This window comes from Rhinolophus hipposideros (genome assembly GCF_964194185.1).
Source record: "Rhinolophus hipposideros genome assembly, contig: HAP1_SCAFFOLD_41, whole genome shotgun sequence".
NCBI lineage: Eukaryota > Metazoa > Chordata > Mammalia > Chiroptera > Rhinolophidae > Rhinolophus > Rhinolophus hipposideros.
The window spans coordinates 495,959-508,675 of record NW_027669121.1 but is presented as its reverse complement, the minus strand read 5'-3'; the positions used below and the strand labels follow the sequence as shown (position 1 = coordinate 508,675).

The 12,717-nt window shown below is 39.2% G+C and overlaps 1 pseudogene across 1 annotated transcript; it reads right to left on the bottom strand.

The window, feature by feature from the left end:
* Nucleotides 1-3,501: 3,501 nt before the first annotated feature.
* On the bottom strand, nt 3,502-4,056 carry LOC308495683 (large ribosomal subunit protein uL22-like; annotated as a pseudogene). Its single transcript has one exon. The product of its transcript is annotated as a large ribosomal subunit protein uL22-like (transcript).
* Nucleotides 4,057-12,717: the final 8,661 nt, after the last annotated feature.

The following is a 12,717-nucleotide window of genomic DNA, read 5'->3' as shown; positions in this document are numbered from 1 at the left end:
TTGGCGTTTTTCAGGCTGTGCCACTCTCTCTTGTCACAGAACCTTCTCCCATGCTATTCCTTCTGTCTGGATCATGCTCCTACCCCTCTACTACTTACCCAGTTGGCTGCTGTCTTCCTACAGTAAAAGCTTAAGCTTCACGTCCTCATGGCACCCGTTCTGACTTCTCTTGCTTCTCTCTTGGCACTGATCATGGTTATAATTTTTCATTTGCTTGTTACGATTGGTGAATGTCTGGCTTTCCTGCTAGGCTCACGTTCCACAAGGTCATGAATCATGTCTGTTTTTATTCATCTTTATGCCTCTAGTCCCAAGCAGAAAAACACAATAGTAACTGAAGAGATATATGTAAGAGGAAAGATGGCCTGCATGGCCCTATAACATTTGTCTATCTACATGGAAACTGTGTGTAATTACTGTTAGATTTGGGATGTCTTGAGAGTTTGGTGAAATGGCCAGCAGAAAGCTTCATGGCACACATGAGAGGGCGTGTAACAGGCTATTGTGTGTGTTCTTTTAGAGGAGGTTGTGCATACAAAAAACTAATTTCCCAGAAGAAATAGATTGTTGCCTTCACTTTATTTCCTCTAGACAAAGAATAACAATGAATGGAAAAAGTTAATTCAGGACAATTTCAGGTAAGGTCCATACTATGCTGAGAACAGAGAGAGTATTGTAGGACAGTCAAGATTATCTCAGATTGCCTTTGGAGAAATGCAGTGGGTCTTGTTCCCCACACATTGGGAAGCACAGAGAATGAAGTTTCAAGAAATATTACCCGAAGAAAAAACCTTGTGTTCCTAAGAGTTGGTCCCACCTTTTCTCCTGATGCGGAGCATTTATTGTGTTCTTCTGTGTAGCCCTAACCCATGGGACTTGAGAGAGGTCACACTATCCATGTCCCAGGAAGAAATTCCACGTGATCCATGCCAGTCATTGTGATCCAGTTTTTTGTGTCAGTTACTGAATCAGATGTGGGCATTTTCACCCAGAGAAATGCCAGAAGTGTTCTGAGTCCATTTTCTGTTTTTTTAATTAAAATGTATTGGGATGCCAATGGTTGGTAAAATTACATAGGTTTCAAATTCAATTCTGTACTACCATATGCTCATATCACATTATGTGTTCACCACCCAGAGTCGGTTCTCCTTCCATTACCATATATTTGACCCTGTTTACCCTCATCTCCCATCTCTCTCCCTCCTTACCCTCTGGTAACCACTAAACTATTGTCTGGGTCTATGTATTCTTTTTGTTTCTTTGTTTGTCTTGTTTCTTTGTTGCTTTAGTTTTATATCCCACATATCAGTGAAATTAAATGGTTCTCGACTTTTTCTCTGTAATTTATTTCGCTTAGCATAATAATCTCAAGATCCTTCATGTTGTCACAAATGGCACTATTTCATCTTTTCTTATGTCCCAGTAGTGTTCCATTGTGTATATATACCACATCTTCTTTATCCAATCATCAATCGAAGGACACTTTGGTTGTTTCCATGTATTGGCCACCGTAAATGAAGCAGCAATGAACATCAGAGCACTTATATCACTCTTTGTAGAAGCACATGGGAAATAGTCCTTCTCCCCCTCCATACTGTTGTATCTGACTGATCTGGAAAGTGCTGCACCAGCTTGTGACAATGAGGAGAACTGGCCTACAAAAGAGTGACATGCTAAGGATGGCTGAGAGGGAAGACAGAGAGCACTGAGGTGGCAGGCTAGCCTTCCTCATTGAGGGGGCGGGTGGGCGCGCACAATTTGCTGGACACACGTATAAAAGTTCATGTTTGGTTGGTGTGCACAAGAGAACTTTGTAAAACATTATGTGCTTCAGTTTCCTTCTGCTTTTTATTTATATATAAATAATCTCCATCATGGAACAGTCTTGTAGCAAGTATTTCAGGAATAAGAGTGACTGTCAATCACTTTCGTCAATTTCATTTACAGGTGAAAGAAAAATTGTGGCATAGGAATCACTGAAAAATCCCTTAGCCTGTCTAATGGTCTTCTGGGTCTAGAAAAAGAGAATTACTGTTTATCCCATGAGAGTCATTTCAGGATGACTACACATGTCACACCTGGCTCATTTTGCTTTTCCAATATTCTGGTTCAGGAGGCATTTACCATATTTTCCTTGGACATTTTCTAGTCTGCTACCCTCAAATGAGGCTTTACCTGTTTTCCTAAACAATTTTACCACCAAAGCACCTATATAATTTGTTTGGCAATCTTGAATCTTGGCCTATGATGTCCAAGCAAGGAAACCCATGTCTTAATCATATATTAGATTTCTCCGAGTGATTAGCTGTTCTACTCTGCCTCTAAACTTCAGAACTCCCAGAGATACCAGTAAATCCTTCCCCTGGAAGGCCAGGTTCTATCTAACTTGGTCACACCTGGAGACAAGGAATGTGATGGAAGGAAATCACATTTATTGAGCACATACATGTAGCAGGTACTGAATTAGGCCCTTAATTTCTGTTATTTCATTTAATTCTCATAACTCTGTGACGTATGAATTTTTCACAGTTTATAGAAGGGGAAAGTAATGTATGATTTAATGATTTGCCCAAGGCCACACAGTTAGAAAATGGTGGTCGCAGACTATGAATACAAAGCTCTATAACAACAAAGTTCATACACTTTTACCTAGAGCAGGGCAAGAAATTAATTCCTCTGAATGAGGACTGGTATATATCAGCCATGCTGATGAGGCAAGGGTCACCTCAGTGATATCAGTGCAGGTGTGAAAGAAAAACCGTGGAGATAAGCAAAACATTCCTTTCAGAAACCAGAAACGATTCTGGAAAGGTAGGACTAGAAACTTCCACAGCAGTGATGTGTGATAGAACTGTTTATGATGATCGAAACGTCCTCTGTCTGCCCTGTCCAATATGGCAGCCTCTCACCACATTAGCTATGGAGCACAGTGTGCTGGGGGTGGGGTTCATGGCGAGACTTTGTCTCAGCCCTTCCTAACCGCTTGGATGCGTTTTCCCTCTTGTTTACCCAATGAGCAGGGGTCGCTCTACCAGTTGTTAGTTTTTCTTTTTTTTCTCAGAGTAAATTATTCCATATACAGCTGGAGATTTGGTGTGCATGTGGGGGGTGACGAGTTCAGGATCTTCCTATGTGGCCATCTTAAATCAGAACGCAGTCCAGCAATTTCAAAATGTCACGGCCCTGCTTTCCGGCCTCCATTGTGTCTGATGAGCAATATGCTGTGCATCTCATTGCAGATCCTTTGTACTGACTTCGTTTTTTGTTGCTCTGTTTGTTTGCTGCTCTCCAGATTGCTTGCCTTTGGCTTTGAAGAGTTTGGTGAGGTGTCTGGGTAGGAACCTCTTTGATTGATAATTTTTGGAGTTCATTAAGCTTCTTGAATATGTAGACCTGCATCTTTTATCAAATTTGGAAAGTTTTCAGCTGTTGTTTCTTTCAATATTCTTTATGCTATTTTTTTCTGCCTTTACTTTTATTAGCATTTGTGTGAGGCTGAATTTATTCCCGGGCCATAAGTTTTAGTTTCTTCACTTTCTTCTCAGAGATCATTTCCTTCTGTGCAACCTCCTCTTCTGGTGTAGGAACAATAACAATCTGCTCTTTCTCAGTTAGGATCATCTCTCTGTTGCAGGGAGAGCTCCTGTACGGGTTTCTACACCCATGAACTCTGGAAGTTCTGGGCTGCATCTCGGGAGCCCTGTTCACCTGGATGTGTAATGACCAGAGAGTCGATATCTAAACCCTTAAGTTCAGCATTACTCTGCATTTTTCAGCATGTGCAGTAAAAATTCTGCTCTCTTTTTGGGTTGGACTGTTTGTCCAACCCTATTGTTTGGCCCGGGCACACCTCCTAACTCCACCGTTATAACAACGGTACAGCACACATTGCTTTTGTAATGTGACATCCTTTAGATACTTGGTGGCTTTTCAGATATGCATACTCTTGATGACCTGGGCAGTTTCACGAGTGTTCTTAAAATGAACAGGTAGATTCGAACCTCTTGATTTACATGATTTTGTGGGGTTCTCTGAGTCAAGCGAACAGCGAACCATTTTCAGAGGTCTCCTCAGGCTGCTTACGAGAAGAACTCTTTATGGTTTTAAAAAAATTTATTTTATTTTATTTTATATTTTCTGTCTTCTCTTCTTCTGGGATTCCCACTGTATGTTGGTTTGGTTGAACTCTTGGGCTCTGTTCATTTTCTTCATCCTTTTGCCTTTTTACTCTTCCAATTGAATAATTTCATTAGGTCTATTTTCCAGGTTGCAGATTCTTTATTCTGTTTATACAATTCTGCTATTGAAATCCTGTAGTGAGCTTTTCATTTTAATTACTATACTTCTCATCACTAGGATTTGTATTTGGCTCTTTTTAATATTTTCTCTCTCTTTATTGATATTTTCTATTTGTTCACACATTATTCTTATGACTTCCTTTAACTAGTTCAACATATTTGAGATACATGATTAAAAGTCTTTGTCTAGTAATTCCAATCAGTGTGCTTCCTCAGAGACAATGACAGTTAACTTTAATTTTTGTATGAATGGGCCAAATTTTTTTCCATGCTTTGTAATTTTTCATTGAAAACTAGACATCCTGAATATTATCATGTTGTCTTTTCAATCAAGGTTTTCTCCCTCTAGGGTTTCTGTTACTTGTAGGTTGTAGCTGCTTGTTTAAGGAACTTTATCAACTATTTTACATGTCTGTATTCTTTATTATTTGTGATCTCTTAAGTCTCTGTACCTCTAGCTATTTTTCAGCTAGTATTTTGACCTAAATTTTCTTGAACATTAGAAGCAAAAAATAAAAATAAAAAGAACAGAGAGAGAGAGAGAGAGAGAGAGAGAGAGAGAGAAGAAGAAGAAGAAGAGAGAGAGAGAGAGAAGGAGAGAGAGAGAGAGAGAGAGAGAGAGAGAGAGAGAGAGAGAGAGAGAGAGAAATTTAAAAATATTTTTAGGGGGGAAATTCTATCTGTTTCTACATGTTTGCAGCCATTCAATGGAAGGTGGAATGTGTCCTGAATCTGAAGAAGTTCAAACAATAGAAAAAGCACATAGGAGCTCACTGATACTAGCTACCATTTACTGAGTGCTCACCATGCCACACACTGTGAGAAGAGCTTTACTGCTATTGTTTCATTTAATTTCCATAACAACCATTGAGGTAGGTATTGATAAAATCCACAGTTGACAGGGAAATAAGTATTAGAAAGTTTAAGCAACTAGTTCGTGTTTTTCAGCTAATGGGAGGTGAAACCAGGATTTAAAACGTCAGCGCTCTCAGCCTGGGCACTATGTTGTCTGCTCCTTAGAAGTGGGATCACATCCCTGCCTTTTCATTTAAATTAATATTCCTCGGACATGAATCTCAGGAAATTGCTTGCTGCCCTTTCCCACTATGCTTCCAGAATGTGTTTCCTTGCAAGTGATGAAGTGGAAATGACACCAATGAGTATGAATGAGTGGATGGAGGTGAAGGTGGGAATGGTGAAATAATGAGTCCTGTCCATGACAGACACCCATTTGCCCCACAGCCAAAAAAAAAAAAGAAATTTTTTAAATCCTAATCTTTTCCTGGCTTTGCAAATTCAACCTAGGCTGGGGCACTCCTTCAGTGCTTAGCCAGGCCATTCACAACTGCTTCTTACCCTTTCCTTCCTGCTACACTGAGCCCAGAGATCAGCCAATGGTGAAAGCTTAGAGTTTTCTTGTGTCTTTCCTGAGCAGGCAACCTGCCTTGAGGATGTGTGTGTCTAAATTTCCAGCATACAGGAGTGCCTTTGAATACCTCAATTTTACAAAGAAACTCCCTCTCTAGCTCTTCACCCATGGCTTTCACTGGTCTATTGTGTGCCTCAATCTATAATGTTTTGTCCTTACTGGCTGTGGGTTGACAGTTTGCCCTAAATTGCTTTTGCAGACTGCCTGCCTCTTTTCACCAGGAGTGAGTTCTGAAGTAGTCAAAAGGGGGCAATGCTTTGTGTGTCTTCTAGCTTTCAGACAGGTTTGAACATACAAATACCTCTTTGTTAACAAGCTCTGTTCTGCGCCCTCTGAAACACAGCCAAGGGTCCCATATCAGGAATACAGGCCCCCTTCTTGAAGACCACCACCAGCACTGTCCTTACCAGGCAGTGGGTTGGAACAAAGGCTAATTAAAATGCCACAAAACATTCTATCATTTTTAAGTTGTTTTTTTCTCTCCCAGATTTAGTGTTCACTTTGTTGATATAAAGACTGGCTTGTTTTCTAGAGTTCTGTCAGACTTGATTTTGACAATTTTATGTATTTTTTTAAAGTTTCTGTGGTGAAACAGGCTCTACGATTAGCCTCTTCTCTTTTGTGCACTTATGTCAACCCAGATATATTTTGCAGTGTGTTGTGAGTTCAATCCAGGGCCCCAAACCAACAAATTCCACAACCAAAGTAAATTGCTTTGTTACGATAAATCTTGATTATGATGAAGACTTTCTTAAATTAGAGTATCAGTTTATAAAAGTTTAAGATAAAAGTACCTAAGGTAAATTTTGAAATCTGAAAGATTAATGAAGACAACAGTTGTATATGACGTTAACTCTCATTCTATCTTTCAAATTTCTGTATTTTGTGATGTAATTTTTTCAGAGAATGGAGAGACTAAAGTATATTATTGGGTATCGTGACATGACTTGACTAGTTGAGGTGTTGACTTTCTCTACATGACCTATATTTTAATGTTCAGTAGACAATGAGAGAAAAGATTTGAAGGTGGAACACCATAGGAGTTCAGTGAATAGACTTGAAGATATTCCAGTTACCAAGAAGGCAATCATTTAAGCAGTTTATCGGAATGAACGAGAAGAGTGTAAAAACCTTAGATTCCCTGGAACCCAGCGGTCTAGATTCTGATTTAATAGGTTTGTAGTGAAGCTGCAGATTCTTGTGTCTAAAAATTTACTGATATAATTCCAGTGCTCAAGCTGATTTGGACATCACTGGCAGCAAAATAGCCAATGTCTTGAATTTTCAATTCACATAGTATGGAAGGCCTCAATTAGAATTATTACACTTAGAAAACCATCTATATGCTTGGTGAGGAATTCACATCTCCTTTGAAAAGGATCATGAGCAAGGAGTAGTTTACTGTATGTTTGAGAGGCACAGATTTTTCCAGATTTTATCGTCAATTGACCTATTTAGTATAAGCTTTGTCATTTCCAAAATGTCAGACAATTTTGAAATAGTTTAGAAGCTCAATATACCATTACATGCCATAGAATGAAATTCCTTTTGGAGCATAACCTTTTAAAAACCTCTCACTGTTGTTCAAATGCATCTCTGCAAAACAATAAGTACGGAACCCTAGGATGTATTTGCATTAGGGTCTGTCTGAGGTGAATGCATGTAGGCAAAGAATAACCATCACATATGAGTGTGTGTGAGACAAACAGGACGGGGATATCTTAGGGATGGTCGAGGAGGTGCTGTCCAGAAAAGAGTTGAAATTCTCAGGATAACAGAGAAGTAACAGTGAGAGATGTCCAAAGAACTTTCAAAAGCACTCACATGAGGATGAGTTTTATATTCAAGCCCAGAGAAGGCATGTATTAGACCATCATGGCCGCATGTGTGACTTAAGAATTTTCCTGCTCCCTATCCTTTTCTCATTGGGCATATTCCCACCCAGGAACCAACTTGACAAGATGGAAAGGAGAAGAATCTATGGTTGTGAGGCCTGGCCAAAAAAAAAAAAAAAAAATTTATTCTACTAATTACACAACAGAGTGTTTTCATTCTGCCTACCCTCATGCTTTTTTGGTTTGTTTTCCAAGAGATGTTGTTTCCTCTCCAGAATAAGGAATTTATGAGGCAATTTATTAGTGGTACCCACAGTGGCCACGTCCCTATACCTACTGGGGCCATGTTTCTCCTCCTTAAAACTAGGCCAGAAACCAGTATTCACAAGGAATGGAGTTGGCTCCTTGCTTGGCTTGGGCTCAGCTTGTGCTCTGACAACCAGAATATCTCTGGGCCCTGCCCCAATGCTGGTCTCATCTTAGTTTAGGGCCCTGGATCTCAGGCTTACAAAACCTGTGACTTAGGGCCAGTTGTGTGGCTTGGATCTGGCCCCTGCTCCCATACTAATCTTTTTTCTAGATCTCCCATCTTTCCTTTGAGGACCCCAGTGTCTCTGACCCCTGTTCTGACTGACGACTGCTAAGAAACCCTCTGGGGTTGTCAAAGAGCTCCCTGCCCTGACTCCATTTCTGGTTCCAGCCTTGCTTCTGGTTCTAGCCTTGCTTCTGGTTTTAGGCTCCCTTCAAGCTAGGATCAGACTGGGCTTGGGATCTGCCTCTTACACAACCTTAGAGGGACTGAGGATCATGTCCTGGAAAGAGAGGCAATGTTCTCAAACAACAAAGTGTCAACTGATTGTCATTGGTGCTAATTCAATGTCAAGAGGATTTACAATTTGTGGTGTGGTGAAAGAGGGAAGTTTATTCAATGTAAACTGCTCAAGTGTGATACAGCAAAGCTATGGTGAAGCTCAATAGTGCTACAGTTCAATTAAGAGACAGCATGGCTGTGCGTCTGCATGGCTTTGAGATGGCCCTGGGGCAAGGCCCCTCTCTGGCTTGATAGTTCTGCTCTGCTACAGTCTGGTCTGGCCCACTCCACCTGCTCTCCTCCACTCAGCTCTGGTCTGCCCTGCTTTGGTGAGATGTCTTCGGTATTTCAACTCCAACTAGGTCAACTCAGGCTTCAATAACAAGGGAGAGTGTGGTCTCGAATGGGGTTGGAGGGGGTGATTTATACAGAGAGAAGTCCCCACCTCAGGTCCCTGATTGGTCTTCATGCCCATGAGAATGTCAAATCTCAATTTGATTGGTCCAAAAATCACAGTCTTAATTGGTCAGAGTGGAGCCACTCTGTTTGGTCGGTGTAAATGCTAATGGGGTTATAGCTGTGCAGTTCCAGCTCTTATTGAAAGAAGAAACAGCTCAATCCTTTTGGTTGAAATACAATTCCAGGATCTCCTTTGTACAGGTTAGCTCCAATGGTAGGAACACAGTGCAGGCAGAATGTTCTGTTCAGTATGGGAGGCACGCAGCTTAGAGCAGGCTTCTCCCTGAAGGGCAGTTTGCCTGAGAGGCCCTTGTTTAGAAATGGCCGCTAGGCTCTGTTATCATAATTGAGCTCAGTTAGCCATCAGGAGCCCTTCTTGGTGGGTATCTTCTCAAGATCACCAAAAGTAGCTGCTGGTTATATTGCCCATCTCCACCCTACCCCAACAGTTTCCGGGAGAATTTCCAAAAAAGTCAGTTTGAGCTCTGATTACTTGCATGCAGATGCTGGAGCTCTGTTGGGCAGCACGTTATTTGTCCTGTAGCCTGACCACCCCCATATGTGTCTGTGGCCTGTCCTCTCAGGAGTCCAGTTAATACAAGGAACATTTTAAAGGCAAATAATATGTGTGCCTGTCTTACATGATCCACGTTATTGGAAGACTTTAGCTTGTTCACAGGCAAACACATACAAATCACACAGATATTACATGTGTTGTGATTGACATATTTTTTCCTTCATGGGACTCATCCGGTGGCATATTTCTCAGTGAAGGCTTTAATGAACCTGGTTTCACCTAATTTATTTTTTCTAACTAGAATTATTTTTCCTAACTACACATGTAATATATACACATATGTTAGAAATAATTATATACAATGAAAGTTGAAAATAAAAAATCCAAAATCTATCCCTAAACCATCTTTCTATAGCATTCCTCTCTTTGAAGAACGTGGCAGAAAGTGGATGTTTGTCCTCACAAACTCTATGCATTTATAGGAATATCAAAATATATGTAAATATATATTTTCATAAATATTATTGAATTATTTGCATATGCAAATTACATTTTTGACCGAAGATGTACAAAGAGCTCACCATAACATGTAAGTGCATATAAATTTATCTTCTTCTTTTAAATTGCTCCATAATTTTTCCAGTGTATGGGTGAAACATAAATTAATGAGTCATAACCTTATTGATAGACCTGTGAGTGGTTTAGAGTCTTTTACTGATACAAGCAGTGTCGAATGAATGAATGTCTCTTATTTAGAGAATAAGAGCTGTGTGTATGAGATAATTTTAGAAGAGGTTTACTAGGGCAAAGGGTATCCCTTTTTTAAATTTCTACAACTATTGATTAAGATCTGTAGAAGTTGTATCAATTGACACCTTCATAAACAGTGTATAAGGTTTTGTTTTGCTATAGCCTATCTCAGAATGTCAGTCAGTCAAGTGTTTGATTTGTTCCATTGGCATATTATTTTGGTTTTATTTTTAATTTATTGCTTAGAATCATCATATTTCCTCTTTGGGTGAACTATCTTCTATTATCTTTTGCCAGTTTTCCTTTTGGATTGTGGGGATTTTCTTCTGGATGTATAGGAACCATTTATATATTGAAATGATTATGTTTTGCTGTCTTTTGAGTCATGAGCCTCCACCCTGCCTCACCCATATCGCTCCTTGTCAAGGCTGTGTTTTCAGTTGAATTAACTAATTCTTTTCTTCTATGAGCTCTGGATTTTGTGTCATAATTGACAGACTTTTCTTTTTTTCTGTTATTATAATTACCTACTTTTTTGCATTTAAGTATTGATCCATCGGGGGGATTCATTTTACTGAAATACATGAAAGTAAGAATCAATGACATTGAGTGCTTGCTGTCATTCAAAACTTGTGTTACTTTTCCATAATGTAAAACTGAAATGGAAACATGACAGCCACATTAAGGACGGATTTTCTAGTCCTTTTGACTCGAATGTGACCAGGAAACAATTACAAAATATGCAAAGAAGTGGTATGTGTCACCACAGGCCAAGACTTTTAAGAAGTTCTCTGTCCGGTTCACCATCTAGACATAGGCAACAGAGGAGCCTATTTGAAATATGGTGACGTAAGTTACCAGGAACTTGGGTCTCTGAATCACCAGGGGCAAGATAACTGCTCAGTGACCAGTCACATCTTCAGTGACTGTTACATGAAGGAGAAATACACTTCCATTGTAATAAGCCACTAAAATCTTGGGGGCTTATTTATTAAAGTGGCTGGCATGGCTTTACCAATAAAGAGTCCAATGAAGAGATAGGTATCTCTAACCACTCGTATGTGAGCATACTTCATTTTATTTAGTGAGTGTTCTGCCCACTGCCGATGAAAGGGAATTGCTAGTAACCTAGCATCTGTAAAGGACCTGGAATGGAGGTGCTTTATCAGCTGGTGATTTTTAGAGTTAACCACATATTCAAGTGAGAATTCTGTTCAGTGCACCTGTGTCATCCACATGAGTAGACCAGAACTTGGCAGAATCTGAAAGTAAAAAACAGAGGTATATCAAACCAGTCAAAGCTTCTTATAATTCACCTATTAATCATCATAATGCATTTCAAAGAAGACATCTAGGACAAATTTAAATTAGAGTTGTATACCAGGACAACAGTAGAATACTAGTTCTGGCTGAAGGCAACAGAGTTACCTATTGCATAGGAAATTTATTAATGACCTATACCATCCAAAATAGGCATCATTTGTCAACACGAATGGAGAACCAAAGATTTATCTGCGGAATACATGAAGAAGGAACTTGATGAACAAATAAAAAACAAATATTTGGTGCTTAAGCTGAGGTTGATTGAAAAGCGTGACTGTATGAACTTTTCCTCTTGGCTGTCTGGCATGAGCCAGATTTTACAAGTAGTTCTTTGAAGAACTACTTTGAAAACCAATCTAGTGCTTTACAGTAGTATTGAAGTAGTTTGTGAGTGCGTCTTCTATTCATTTTTGCTGCAATCTCTTCAAAACCATTTGTGAATCTTTAATCAAAGCATTCAATGAAGGGAACACCTTGGAAACTGAAAGTTTTGAAGCCTTTAGCAAATTGGAATTATTAAAAACAGAGTGTGTAAATAGGAAGCTATTGAATTTGTCACTACCAAAGCGAGGAAGGATGTGAATTAAACACAGACAGCTCGGTGTATCTGGTTTAAGTTTGAAATGTTATAACTGTGTTTTGTAATTTCCTCCCTTTTGAGAAGAATTTTTTGATGAGCTTCCTGGGGATGAATTTGCATTTGTATTGAATGGAATGAAATAGAAAAGGCCTGTTATTTTGCAACATCTCCATTTGGTTTGGCAAAACATTCAAGATAATCAGAAATGGAAACAACTTATTTGCTGAGTTTTATGGCATAAAATATTTACCTAAGAATGGCAGTGTCAATGAAATAATGAAGACAATGCTGACGAAAATATTTGGACTAAAATATTTAAACATTTTCACATATAAAAGCATAAATCATAAGCTCCACATAGTAGAATTTCCTTGAGCTTTCCAGGAATCTCACCATAGGTAGAAACAACATTTTTTTTCAATAAAATATGGGCTACAGAGAAGTGTCGATTAAAGGCATCAACACATTCAAATTCATTAATGATAAAATGCAAACTTGAAGAATATTGCCATTTTATAAACCGACTAAAAATAACAAGTTGGAGCACCAGAAAGGGAGGAGAAATATTTGAAGAAATAAAGGTTAAAATATTTTCAAGTATGATGGAAAGTATCAAACAGGTTCAACAGCTCAAAGAGAACCTTAGAGGCCTGAATAGAAAACACATCATACACAACCACATCATCGTCAAATTCCTGAAAACCAATGATGAAGA